Source organism: Arachis stenosperma, chromosome 2 (assembly GCF_014773155.1).
Source record: "Arachis stenosperma cultivar V10309 chromosome 2, arast.V10309.gnm1.PFL2, whole genome shotgun sequence".
Classification (NCBI taxonomy): Eukaryota; Viridiplantae; Streptophyta; class Magnoliopsida; order Fabales; family Fabaceae; genus Arachis; species Arachis stenosperma.
In genome coordinates, this window is record NC_080378.1 from 3,171,812 (window position 1) to 3,184,578 (window position 12,767).

At 37.1% G+C, this 12,767-nt stretch overlaps 1 pseudogene; it reads left to right on the plus strand.

The window, feature by feature from the left end:
• LOC130961754 (putative disease resistance protein At3g14460) lies at positions 1 to 4,327 on the plus strand (annotated as a pseudogene).
• The last annotated feature ends 8,440 nt before the right edge of the window (positions 4,328 to 12,767 follow it).

Consider the following 12,767-nt stretch of genomic DNA (forward strand, 5'->3'; position numbering starts at 1 on the left):
TAACGATAACAATTAAAAATATAAAGAAAAATAATGTTATATTAATCATTTGTTTCATCATTCCAACAAGAATTTAAATTACCTCAGAGACTTGCTTGACACCTTCTTTGTACACTTGATTAAGAAAACCACTCTATCGAATTCACTATACCCTGACACCATTGTTCTCTTACCTTCTCCGAAAATCCATTCACTTTTCTGTTTCCTTAGTTGATCTATTCAATTTGTTGTTGAGATCATATCATGGCTGGTGCACTTGTTGGTGGAGCTTTCCTCTCTGGCTTCATTAACATTGTCATTAACAAGTTCCTTACAGAGGATGTGGCCAACAAGGTGTTTGGCAAGAAGCTTGGCCCTGACTTGGTTCAAAGGCTGAAGACTGCTCTGTTGGGTGCTGAAGCTCTTGTTGCTGATGCTGAAATGAAGCAGTTCGGTAATCCATCTGTGAGGAAGTGGCTCGATAGTCTCCGGGATGCTGTTTACTGTGCTGAGGACTTGCTCGACACTGTCCTCACCAAAGCCGCCACTAAAAAGGAGGAAAGTTCTTCCTGGTGGTCCCCTAGCTTCTTCATCAACCGAGATAGAGATGACATGGTAGACAAGATGGAAGGGGTGGTTAGAAGAATTGAGGATCTTGGAAAACAAAAAGATTTCCTTGGTCTTGAAAAGATTCCCACTGGTGGCTCATCATGGACGACTCCAACCAGTTCTCTTGTGAGAGGGAATGTGTATGGCAGGGAGGATGACAAGAAGGCCTTAGTCAAGATGCTGAATGACAACAATGAGCATCACCTCTCTCTGATAGCTATTGTTGGCATAGGTGGGGTTGGTAAAACAACTTTAGCCCAATGGCTGTACAACAACAAGGAGTTTATGAAGGGATTTGATCTGAAAGCATGGGTTTGCGTTTCGGAGAAGTTTGAAGTTGTTGAGACTACAAGGAATGTCATAAAGCAGCTACACGGAGATTCTTGTATTCTCGATGATTTCAGTTCACTTCAAAATGCTTTGAAAGAAGAATTGTCCAATAAGAAGTTCTTTATTGTTCTGGATGATGTTTGGAGTGATGATGGTGACAAACGGAGTAATTTTATGACCCCTTTCTAATATGGGGAGAAGGGAAGCATTGTTCTTCTGACTACTCACGGGGAAAATGTTGCTCTAGCAGTTCAGAACTGTCACCCTTATTTTCTGAAAGAGTTGTCAGAAGACTATTGTTGGTCAGTGTTTGCGGAAAATGCATCTTTTCCACAATCTAAAGGGGGTGCAGCACTTGAAGAAATAGGCAGAAAGATTGTCAAGAAGTGTGATGGCTTGCCATTAGTTGCAGAAACACTTGGTCGCTTGTTACGTACAAAGCATGATGATCAGGAATGGAACAAGATATTAATGAGTGATATTTGGGAACTTTCTGTGGAGAAGAGTAAGATTATCCCAGCATTATTGATAAGTTACTTTCATCTCCCTGCACATTTGAAACGATGTTTTGTTTATTGTTCTTTATATCCCAAAGGTTATGAATTTAGGAAAGATGAATTGATCTTTTTGTGGATGATAGAAGATCTTTTACCACCACCAAAGAGAGGAGAGAGTTTAGAAGAAGTTGGTTATGAGTGTTTTGATGAACTAACTTCTAGATTGTTTTTCACACATCAGCTAGATGGGGTTGTAGATGTTTTTGTGATACATGATCTCTTGCATGACTTAGCAATATTCCTTGCCGGAAATTTCTATTGCAACGCAGAAAAACTTAGTGAAGAGGAGGAGGAGAGGATTCAGACTCGGCATTTGCGTGTAGATTTATGTCATTGTGGCTCAAAACTTTATAATTTGATTTCTAAAGTAGAATCTTTGAGGTCATTATTGTTTATAGGATTTCCCTATCCCAAATTCGACATTGAAATGGCAACAGGTGACATATTATCAAAGTGTAAATACTTGAGAGTTTTATCCTTTCATAAAGTTGATGTGCTGCCTAGTTCAATAGGAACATTGATCCATCTGCGCCACTTGGATCTCTCATATTCTTCTATTAAGACATTGCCAGAGTCTTTGTGCAACTTGCGTAATTTGCAAACATTGAAGTTGTATGATTGTTATGAGCTAGCTATGTTGCCTAGTGGTTTGCATAATCTAGTGAGTTTGCGGCATCTTGATATTAGGGGAACTTATTTGAAAGAAATGCCCCCAAAAATGAACAAATTGATACACTTGGACATTTTAAGCGATTTTCTGGTGGGCAAGCATGAAAATAATGGAATCCGGGAATTAGGAGGAATCTCAAATCTTCATGGATCATTTGAGCTTAAGAAGTTGGAGAATGTGGTTGACGCCAAAGAAGCAAAGAGTGCAAGGATGATAGACAAGAAGCACATTGAGTGCATATTGATGGAATGGTCTTCAGGTGATGAGATAGTTTCAAACACGCAAACTGAAAGAGAGATATTGGACAGCTTGCAACCTCACAATGGGTTGAAAGAATTGACAATCAAGGGATACAGGGGTACAATATTTCCAGATTGGGTTGGGCATTCCTCCTACCAAAACATGACAAATGTATCTCTAGAGTCTTGCAAGAATTGCTGCATGCTGCCTGCACTTGGACAGCTGCCATCTCTTAAGGCCCTAAGCATTGAAGGTTTCGATCAGCTCAAGAGCATCGGCATGGAGTTTTACAAGAATGAAGGCGGTCAACATTCTTCGCATATTGCACTATTTCCCTCACTGGAGAGATTGGTATTTCGGCATATGCCATGTTGGCAAGTGTGGCAGTTACCTGAATCAGAAACTTTTCCTCAGCTCAGGGTGCTTGAAATAGTAAATTGTCCAATGTTAGAGAGAAATATTCTTAGTGACGTATTCTGGAGAATCATTTCTTCTTTGTTGTCAGATGTTTCGAAAGTTCGAAAACTATGTATAAATAAAGATCGTAGAGGACAATCTGAAACGATGTATCTTGATGAGGATACTTTAAAAATTAAGGGATGTGAGTCGGTGATAGATTCTGTATTTAAGGCAATCGGCATCCACCAATTGCAATTCCCGGAGAAGCAACAACACAAGTATGATTTGGTAGAGCTACAAATAGGGAAGAACTGTGGTTCGCTTACCGTATTGCCGTTGGATGCCTTTCCCAATCTCAAGAATCTCGGGATACATAGGTCTGGTAATCTGGAATCAATTTCAATGTCAGAGCCACCACATGCTTCTCTTCAACATCTCTCCATCTGTGAATGTCCCGAATTTGTGTCATTTCCAGCACAAGGACTGGCTGCACCCGACTTGACTGATCTCGAAGTTTTCAGGTGCTCAAAGTTGGTGGCATTGCCACGTGGCATGAATACTCTCCTCCCCAATTTACAGTTTCTCAACATACAAGATTGCCCAAAGATTTCCAGGTTTCCAGAGTGTGGTTTGCCGCCTAACTTGAAACAGCTTACTGTCGGGAGACAATGGAGGGATCTATTGCCGACGGGCAACTTGGATGCCCTCACTCATCTCACCATTATTGATGATTGTGGGTGTCAAAGCATGATAAAGTCATTCCCAGAGGTGGGTTCGCTGCCTCACCTTCCCTCCCTTACCACTCTCAACATATGCAGGTTCTATAATCTGGAGACATTGGAGTGCAACGAGCTTCTCCGCCTCACCTCCCTTCAACAATTAATAATTCAACAATGTTGGAGGCTGGGGAATATGGAAGGAGAAAAGCTGCCTCCCTCTATCTTGCTACTCAAAATTGAATACTGTGATTTGCTGGGCGAACACTGCAAGAATAAGCATCAACAGATTTGGCCCAAAATTTCTCACATCCCGACCATTGAAGTTGATGGCCAACAAATTTTCTGAATAGAGATTTCTGAGCAGGTAATTCTCTAATCTTCATATTTAGAGAGGAAGATAAGAATTAATTACCGTGCAATCAAAATTGAAAGACATGGAATATCTTTTTATTGTGTATCCAGCATTTGAGAATTTCTTTACATGCATTGATGAATCAAATTTACTGTTTCTAACATCTTCTGCAGGTAGCATATACTGAGGTACAAGTTCCCAGATGGTTGAGATTTCAGCATATAATCTTATACGGAATCAGAAGAGGTGATTTCTATTTTAGCTTCGGGTCGGAGAATATGGAAGGAGAAAAGCTGCCTTCCTCTCTGTTACTACTTCAAATTCAAGACTGTCCTTTGCTCGGAGAATCCTGCAAGAAGAGTTGCAGCTAAACTCCGCATGAAGGTAAATATGAACTTGATGGATCTATAGCTATTGAATTTGAAATTGCTCTATCTCTTAGCATTTCTTTTAGTACCAACTCAAATATATTTTCCAGGGGCCTGAAGAGATAGATGAATCTGTTTTCTTTATAGATTCAACCATGAAAATGTGCATTAGGCAGCTTCTATGGCCATTGCAACTTGGTGAGCATGTAAGTACTTTTGTAAAATTTACCATTTGTAGTATTATTATTTTGATGTCAAATCTTTTAAAGCTGAATTTGTCTCTTTCAGTTCTGTTTTTGAAGCTGTAAAGGAAGGCCAACAATGTTACACATCATTGTGTATTTATCAAGCATGTTCTGTTCATTGTATGTTTGAGGCACAAGCAAACACTTTTTGGAGTGTCTCTCTAAATTCCCATTAGTATATTAGCCTGATCAAGAGAATAATCGGATGGTCAAATCTTTTCTTGATTAACTGGAGATTCTTCACTCATGGTAATTCAATTTGGAGTAGCGATTGCGATCTGATCTCTCTAGCAAAACTACCAGAAAATTTGTAGACTGCAGCTGCTTTTCCGGTGAACTTTTGCACTTGTGTTTCATTGGTTTCATTTTGTTGATGTGTTTGTGTCCTTGTACAAAGAGTTGTGCACGTATGCTTATTAGTGCTTGTAAGTTTTGAGGCATCTATGTAGGTTTGATATGGATAATACTGAAGCCTTTTACCTTCATGTTATCTCTCACGTTTGAGAGGTTTCTTCCCACATTAAACTTTGGTGTTCTATTTTTCTGCCTTCTCTTCAGTATTTTGCTGGTATAACTATTGCCATATATAGGTTGCCTATATTATGTTTGGGTGCTTCCATATTATGCCTTTCACTGCCCTATATTGCCTATGAATCACTGATATATATGATTCTCACAAGATTATATTAAGGTGGATGCTAAATTCGAGAATATTGATTAGCAACGCTGTTTATGCATCAACTACTAATTTGTCTAAAATGTTTGCATAGGTGTATACAAGAACTTTATCTCGCAGCATATACACAATTTTCCTGGAATAAGTGAAAGTGAAGAATCATTCTCTTCCAAAAGGAAATTCAGTTTGTACTTCATGGCATTGTCAGCAGTTAAAATACTTTAAACAATAGTTGGCTTGGCTGATCAAGATCCAAGAATGACAACAAAATTTTTCTCTTAAAAAAAGTTACGTAAAAAATATTAGGTTTTCCCTCAATAAATCATGGTAGAGGTGGGGACATTGAGTTATTAGTAAGGAATAAGGATACTAACTTATGATATAATGGGCTTATTAGGATAAATTTTATTACTTATGCTTCATATTCAACAAAAATGACAACACAAGCAAGAAAAATCAAATAGAATATATAAACTGATGAGTAAGTCTTCAGGAGTTCCAGAATGATTAAAAAAATGTCAACATTCAAAGGAGCTAGTCAAATACTCCCTCCAGCTAAAAACAATTATCTTGTTAACAAAATGTTGAATAAGGCAGCAAGAGACAAAGAAAAAAGTGTGTCCCAAGAAAACAGCTTCTAATTATTCCATTGAACTTGTCAAATATCTTTGTTTTGACAAAGCTATCTTTGTTGTTACTATTACCAACCCAATTTTGTGTCAGGCCCCAACTTGCATTGACATTTATGGATACACATTTTTTGGCCTCTTTGTGGCATCAGGATCAACATATTTGAGAGAAAAAAACTAATCATGCATGTTTAAGAGCCTTTGAAGATGGCTGGATCAACTACTTCCTCAAATTTTCTATTCCTAAAATATCTTATGAGAAAGTTGAAACCTTCTCAACTTGCAATTTTCTTACTTCTTTCATGGAATTAAAGCAATTATGAATACCAAACAAATTAGCATTAACCATCAATTGCCAAGATTTTAAGCACTTATAAATAACCACCTTCACCAAAACTTCATTCCATTGCATGCGTTATTTACTTTATTAAAAATAATATATATATATATATATATATATATATATATATATATATATATATATATCAGTGCCTAAGAGAAGGGGGATTGAATCTTAGTAATGCGGAATTTATAACCCACACTTACTAACCGGCAAGTGCACCGGGCCGTACCAAGTAATACCTTACGTGAGTAAGGGTCGATCCTACGAGGATTGATGGATCAAGCAACAATGATTGATTGATTGGATTAGTTAGGCAAGCAAAAAATGGTTTTGAGATGTTTAAAAGATTTAAGTTCGAATTCAAAATATCAAAAGTATAGACAATTAAATAAATTGGGAATAAAATATGGATAAACAGTTAAGACTTCAGAGTTATCTATTTTTTTGAATTAACTTTTCTTACTAACTATTTTAATTATGTAGGATTTAATTTATGGAAAACTATATGTGACTAGACCCTAATTCCTTAGACCTTCCTAGTCTCCTCTAAAATTCATTAACTGCCAATTCTTTGGTCAATTAATTCCAATTAAAGGGTACATGATCAAATTCCAGTTTGCATGCCACAAAAACTCTAATTACCCAAAGAATAAAAGGATTATATGTCACGTATCCTGTTAAATTCAGATAATTAGAATTTTGGAGAATATGTTTTCAAGCTGTTGTTCAAGTATAGAGCTTTTCCAAGTTATACAAGAACTCAAATAGAAAGAGGGTCATACTTCTGTTCCACCCAAATTCATAAGATAAAGAACGAAAACAATTCTTAAATATAAATTCAAAACATAAATTAAAATAGAAAAAGTAATAAAATCAATCCATACAAATAGACAGAGCTCCTAACCTTAACAGTGGAAGTTTAGTTGCTCATGAAATGTAGAATGTAAATTTGTATAGAATTCCCTAATGGAATCCCTCTAATGTAATGTCTGAATAGAAGAGAAGTCTCCCCTATTTATAACTAATCCTAATTAATTTAAAATCTAATTATCTAAAAATAAAAATAATATCTTTTCCTAAAAGATAAGATTTGAATTTAAATTCGAATTAATTTACAGATCTTCAGTTGATGGGTGGGGACCACTTGCTTTGTCTATTCTGCAGCTTCTAATTTGTGTTTTCTGGGTTAGAAAGTGGATTAAAACAGCCCAGAATTCGCCCCCAGCGTCATTTGTATTTTTGCAGATCGCGCATATGATGCGTCCGCGTCGTCCACGCGCTCGCGTCATTTGTGCAGATTCCAGTCCACGCGTTCGCGTCAGGCACGCGATCACGTCATTGCGATTTCTCCATTCCGCGCGGTCGCGTGAGCCATGCGTCCGCGTCGGTCTTCGCTGGTCATCTCTTTGGTTTCTTCTTTTTCTCTGCAGAAACTTCATCAAATCCCTCCGAATGCTACCTAAAATAAATAAAATTGCACAAAACTCAAAATAGCATCCATAGTGGCTAAAATATAATTAATTCTTAATTAAACTCAACAAATTAGATGCAAATTCACTAGGAAAAGATAGACAAGATGCTCACGCATCACAACACCAAACTTAAACCGTTGCTTGTCCTCAAGCAACCAAAACTAATATAAGCTTATGATGTGAATTTGCATGAGTATGAGAGTTCGATTAAGCTCATGTCTCTTTTTATAGTGGGGTTTATAACTGTAATCCTAAATAGGTTTGGCATCTCACTCTCCTTTGAATCAGAAGGATGTCACTGTCATCTGAAATTAGAATCCGGATAATATTATGAATTCTCTGATCTTTACATTTCAGTTTAATCCTTGAACACAGCAAAATTTACTTTAATTTATTTTCTTTGGTACTTTGCACCTTGAGCCTAGCCGTGACTTTAAATGTTTTGTCTCAAGGGTTACTTGACAAAGAAACACCACAAGCACTTAACTGGAAAACTCTCTTTGAGTTTTGATTTTTCTTTCAATTACTCCCAGTGGTGCTCAAAGCCTTTGGCATACTCTGTTAAACGCACTTGGTCTCGACTCTAAGATTGTGTTTGTTTTTAGAGACAGAACAGTACATGTCACTAAAACGGAGATAATAAGACGAAGACACTAAAAATTATCTTTTGTGTATTGTGTTTGGATACGATGGACAAGACACTAATGTAATGTCTAGTATTATGTTTGGATACACATGGACAAGACTAAAATATTATATGAAATAACTAAAATAGCCATGTGATTCCAAATTTTCTACATCAATATAAATTAATTTAATAAAAAATGAGAGTACGTAGGAGTACAAACAGAACTTGAAAAAAATATTTGAAGTGGCAAAAGATTTTAATAAAAAAATGTATTAGTATTTATATTAAAATAACATTTATAAATATAATTATTTTATTTTAAAATTTATTATTAATATGTAGGAATACATATGGTTAAGATTAACAAAAAAAAATAAATTTGAGTTTGATTAATAAAAAATTTTATTTAAGTTAATAAGCCAAATTAATTTTAAATAAAAAATCAATTTTAAAAAAATTTATTTTTACATGAAAAAACAATTAGTTTTTGCATATAAAAATCTATTTTTATTTAAAAAAACTAATTTTTTTATCTAAAAACTTATTTTTCTTTATAAAAAACTAATTTTTCTTTAAATTATATAAAATCAATTACAATTTATAAATTATTTTTTAGCATTTTAAAAGATCAATTTTACTTTTGATAATATTTATCTTTCAAAAGTTTTAAGATTAATTATTTTTGTTATTATTTTTATTACAAATCAAATAATATAATATAAGGTTAAAATGGTATTGAAGTAAAACGATAAAAAGAAAAGAATTATCTACCCCCAATAAAAAATTCTACAGAAAGGAGAGAGTACCTGGAAAAGAAAGAGACAGAGAAAGAACAGGAAGAAAAAAATATCTCTGAACAACGCAATAGGAAAAATAATAAGGGGTAATAGTTGAAAAAAAGGAAAACAAAATTTATAAAATTATCCGTGTCCACTCTTTCAAATCCCCTGTCCATCATTGTCCTTCGTGAAAGAGTGGACACAAAAGTATAAAAAACTGTCTCGGAGACAATATGTCCACTGTCCATGTCTCTGCTTCCAAACACTTTTTAAACAAGTATTGTCCATGTTTCCGTGTCCTGCCCCCGAAAACAAACGCTACCTAAGTGTTCTGTCTCAAGAATTACTTGACACAGTCACACCACAAGCATATGACTAGGGAAACAACTCTTTGAGCTTTTAATCATGTCTGACCTCCCTAGTCATTGATGCTCAGAGCCTTGGACCTTGCTTTTATTATTATTTTTTTTAATTTATATATTTTTTCTTTTGCTGTTTCTTTTTCTTCAAGGATTAAATTTTTGTTTATTTTAGAGAAGTCATAATAATTCTCTAAATTCATCTTCCTTATACATCAACATCCCTTGATTCAAATTCAAATATGCACTGTTCATATCATACATTCAAAAATCACAGAAAATACCACCATATTTAAGTAAATAAGACTATTCTTAGAATTAACTCAATTTCTCATGCAATACATCACTTCTTTTTTTTTAGATTCAACTTCAATGAGTGGTACATGAAACATCTTTTCAGCATTAAAACAATTAAAAGAAAACTAATCCTAGGATTCTAACTAATAAAAGATAATGCAACAAACAAAGCAAAATAGCAGAAAACCGGAACACAACATAGACAAAGAGGGGAGGAATAAAAATGAAAGGAACTCGACCACCTTAGTTATCCTAGCGGACGTTTTATTCTTTAGGTTATGCTCCTCAGTGAAGATGATTTGCCTCCCTCTTTGGTGCCATAGGAATAAATAGAAAAACCCTTAAGCAAAGCGTCAACACCAAACTTAAAGGTTTGCTTGTCCTCAAGCAAATAAGAACTAAAAATAGAAAGAGATAAATATTATGAGGAAAGAAAAATAAAAGAATAAAAGAATAAGAGAGAATTAGGATTAGGGGAGAGAGAAAGAAAACTGGGCGGTGAACTAGTGTGGCGCAAGCGACGCGGACGCGTAGGGCACGCGTTCGCGTGATTGCGTTTTAGTTAGTTGACGCGGTCGCGTGACCCATGTTATGCTTCGGGTGCGAGTGCAGCCTCGCGCCTGCACAACTCTCTGTTCGAACTTAAATATTTGCCAGATTTGAGGTGACGCGATCGCGTGGGACATGCGATTGCGTGAGTGGCTTCAGAAGGGAATGACGCGGACGCGTCGGCGATGCGTTCACGTGATAGGGATTATGCGTCTAGCACCAAGCCAGCACCACTCCAGCACAATATTTGGTTGTGCACCCTTTTACGTCAAAAATCAGGGCACGCAGTCGCGTGGGTCACATGGTCGCGTGGGAGGCTAATATTCCCACATGACGCGAATGCGTCGGCGATGCGGTCGCATGGGGCAATTTGTGCCACTGGCACACCTCCAGCCACGCTCCTGCGTGACTCTCTATTCGTTTTTATTTTTTTTTCCTCTCCTTGCGACGCGGACGCGTCGCTGATGCGGTCGCGTCGCGTGGTATTTTTTTATATAGCTTGAGGTGTTCAGTTCCTAGGAGAAAATAGCTGCATGATCAGAAAATTAGTAAGAACTCAATAAAAATAAAATAACTAAGAAAAAACTACTACGAAAAATAGTGAAGGATACGAAATTATCGGATTGCCTCCTGACAAGCGCTTCTTTATCGTCACTAGCTTGACGGTCAGCTTCTCTAAGGAGGAGGATCATAGGGGCTTAGCTCTTCAACCCTTACTTTGAACTTCTTTCCTGTGTCTCCATAACGTAGCTCAATATGTTCCAGAGAGAGGATTCTGATTACTGTATAAACCCATGCTGGATTGCTGGTCAACACCACCTTCATTCCTGGGGAGAAACCTTCAGTGGGGATCTTTTTGTTTCTCCATCCTCTGGGTACTTTCTTCTTTTTGGGAACCTCTTCCTTGATAGATGATGCATTCCCAACACCAAACTTAGGTTTGATGTCAGGAGGAATTTTATTGATTGTTACCAAGGGAGGTTTGAGCTGCAGATTCTGCTGTGTATCATCAGGCAGTTTTTGAAGGTTTGGATCAATAAGCTCAGCCTGCATGCACATCTCTTCCTCACCTGTTGGATGTATATCTTTGAAGACATAAAAGACCAATTGCTCATTATGCACCCTAAGCACTAATTCACCCACTTCTACATCAATCAGAGCTCTTCCAGTGGCTAGGAATGGTGTTCCTAGAATTATAGAGGCATTCTCATCCTTCCCTGTGTCCAGAATCACAAAGTCTGCTGGGAGGAAGAACTTACCCACTTTGACCAAGATATTCTCCACTAATCCGTATGCAGGCTTCATAGATTTATCTGCCATCTGCAATGCTATCTTTGTGGGTTGTGCTTCTTGGATTTGCAGCTTCTTCATCACAGATAAGGGCATTAGATTTATGCTTGCCCCCAGATCACATAGGGCTTTCTCAAAGGTTGTGCTCCCAATGGTGCATGGAATTTGAAAGCTCCCTGGATCTGGCATTTTCTTTCGCAAGTTATTCTGAATTACAGCACTACATTCCTTAGTCAGGACTACTGTCTCATCTCCCTTTAAACACTTTTTCTTTGACAACAGCTCCTTCATGAATTTGGCATAGATAGGCATTTGCTCCAAAACCTCGGCAAAAGGAATATTGATTTGTAACTTTCTGAAGATTTCCAAGAACTTTGAGAACTACTTGTCCTTGGTCTCCTTTTGAAGTCTCTGAGGATATGGCATCTTAGGCTTGTACTCAGGAGCCTTTGGCAGTGTAGGATAAGTGTCAAGAGAGTCTGGGAATGGGTTGTCTGCACGCTTTGGAGGGGCGTGCTCTACTTCTTCCTTCTTCTCCTCTGGAGCATCCTTTTCAACTGGCTCTTCATTGACCTTGGTCTCAGAACTAGCTACTTTACCACTTCTCAATTGAATAACCTTGCAATCTTCTCTTGGGTTCACCACTGTGTCACCTTGAAATGCACTTGCAGACCTCTCAAGTATTTGCTTGCTCAGTTGGTCTACTAGCACCTCTAAATTTCTAATAGAGGCTCTGGTTTCCTGCATAACTTGTGCTTCTGCACTTGTCACTTGTCCACTTATCACAGTGATAGCCTTGCATTCCTCTCTTGGATTTGGAATTGTGTTACTAGGAAGGCTATTAGTAGTCCTCTGATCAATTTCATTAACTCTGGTGGCTATTTGACCCATTTGAATCTCCAAGTTCTTGATGGATGCTATGGTTTCCTGTCTAAAACCTGTCAATATTGCTTCCAAATCATTGTTCTGTTGAAAACCGCCTTGAGAATTATTGTTGAAGTTTTGAGGTCTCTAAGGTTGATCCCTCCATCCAAAATTTGGGTGATTCCTCCATCCTGGGTTGTATGTCTTAGAATATAGGTCATTGTTGGGATTCCTAGGACCACTCTCCATGTAATTCACCTGTTCAAAAGAAGGTTGAGCATAATCATAATTATCATTTTGCACAAAATTACCTTCCATGTCATAGGAGACTTCCTGTGGTGGATTTTGGGTGTTGATAGCTGAAACTTGTATGCCACCCATCTGTTGAGTAAGTAGATTTATTTGCTGAGACA